We start from the raw sequence: 2,092 nt of genomic DNA, 5'->3' as shown, positions 1-2,092 counted from the left end.
ATTCACTAGTGAATGGGAAATCAAGGAATGGAAATTATCATCATATACTGGATGCTGTGACTAATGATAAAGATGCATTCTTCATGTGAATTCCCACCAGAGTGTAGGGCTTGCTACATCTTTACCAATACTCACTATTATCTGATTTAAGAGAAATTGTTATTATTATTATTATTATTATTATTATTATTATTATTATTATTATTATTATTGGAGTTTGTTGTGTTGTTTATTTGTTTTGAGACAGGGTCTCACTATGTAGCCCTGGATGTTCTGGAACTCACTCTGTTGGGATTAAAGGATTTCACCACCACACCTGGCCTTATTTTTCCTTTCGGGGCAAGATCTCACTGTAGCCTTGAATGGCCTGGAACCACTATGTAGACTAGGCTTGTGATGATGATGATGATGGTGATGATGATGGATGATGATGATGATGATGGTGATGATGATGATGATGATGAACTTGTGATCATCTTTCTGTCTCAGCTTCCTGGATGTGAGGATTACAGATTTGCTTCACTATGAACAGTCTAAATTTTTGAGAGTTGACAGTTTAGCACATGGGAAGCCACACCTCATCATGGTTTTGCCCTTTTGTGCCTTAATGTTAATAACACTGAGCCCTTTTGATGTTTATATTGGGCATTGTATGCCGTCTTTGAAAGTATGCCTGCTTCAATCCTTCTGCCAATTTAAAAATTGAGCTATTTGCCTTTTTGTTATTGCTTCATTGTGTGTGTGTTTGTGTGTGTGAGTGTGTGTGTGTGTGTGTGTGTGTGTGTGTGTGTGTTTTAAATATGGAATGCTTCAGGAATTTGCGTGTCATCCTTGCACAGGGGCCATGCTAATCTTCTCTATATCGTTCCAATTTTAGTATATGTGCTGCCGAAGCGAGCACCATTGTGGGTTTTATTTTTAAACATTTATCTTATTATTTTCATTTAAAATTTTAATTATTTTAAATTTTGATTGTGTGTATGGGTGTGTGCATGTGAGCACAGTTACCTTCAGAGATCAGAGGTGTCAGATCTCTTGAGCTGGAGTTCCAGGAGATCATGATCCAGTGTGGGAGCTGGGAACCAAATTTGGGTCCTCTAGAGGAGCATCACATGCCATTAAAGCCACACCATCTCTTCAGTGCCCTTGTGGGTACTTTAATAAAGGGGAGTGGGCTGGCTGATTAATTCACTGTCTGTCTGTCTGAAGACGAGTAGGATGGGAGCCCAGGTTTTCTCATACCTAGATTCATTCACTCACACTTTTTCTACTTCATTGCATATATATTAATATAGCTTTCCATTCCTCAAGCTGTGTCATTTTTTTCCTGATGCATTTCAGACTATCTTGCAAATATCAGAACACTTTCTTTCAAACACCTAGGCATGTGTAGCAGTCTACAGTTGTGTGTGTGCATACACATGTGTGCCTGTGCATCCATCTCGCCATCCAACAGGCCAGCAGAGTTCCCCAGGGCTACCTGCTCCCCAGAGCTCTTCAATGGATAGCTGCCTCACTCCCCTTGTGGATGGCAGGATTATGCTCAGAGTCATTTCCAGACCTTAAATCCCCCAGACTGGAAGGAGAGGGGATCTGAATCAGTCAGGAGTTGATTAAAAAGGATGACATGTCCCAGATTTTGATTCCTGTTTCTTTAGTTGTTTTAAATCATTTCATTCACCAGTAATGCACGTTAAGCCTAACCAATAAAACAAGAATTGAGATAATTAAATTTGCCCAAGAGCCCATCTTGAGATAAACACAAGACACAGTGGTGTTCATTCACAGTGCTGGGAATTGTAATTCCATGCCTGGGTTGGTTTGCATGGGTTGGAGACTTGTGTGTGTGTGTGTGTGTGTGTGTGTGTGTGTGTGTGTGTGTGTTTTGTTTGGTGGGGCTGGGGCCGGCGTTGCTTTTGAAACAGGGTCTTCCTGTGTAGTCCAGGCTGACCTCCAAGTCCTGATCCTCCTGTCTCAGCCTCTGGGTGTTGGAATTACAGGTGTGCACCACCAGACCCAGAACCACTTTTCCTTACACACTGTTTGAAACTAACCTCTCAGCACTGGCTAGGAACCTTAAGTATCTCTCAGT

General features: G+C 41.3%; 1 non-coding gene across 1 annotated transcript; it reads right to left on the bottom strand.

Annotated features, from left to right (window-relative positions):
* Positions 1-794: 794 nt before the first annotated feature.
* Positions 795-901, bottom strand: LOC118576797. The gene has a single exon (XR_004944008.1). It is a non-coding gene; the product is annotated as a U6 spliceosomal RNA (small nuclear RNA).
* Positions 902-2,092: the final 1,191 nt, after the last annotated feature.

This window comes from Onychomys torridus, chromosome 1 (assembly GCF_903995425.1).
Source record: "Onychomys torridus chromosome 1, mOncTor1.1, whole genome shotgun sequence".
NCBI lineage: Eukaryota > Metazoa > Chordata > Mammalia > Rodentia > Cricetidae > Onychomys > Onychomys torridus.
The sequence above is the reverse complement of the archived record's forward strand: the minus strand, read 5'-3'. Positions and strand labels throughout refer to the sequence as shown.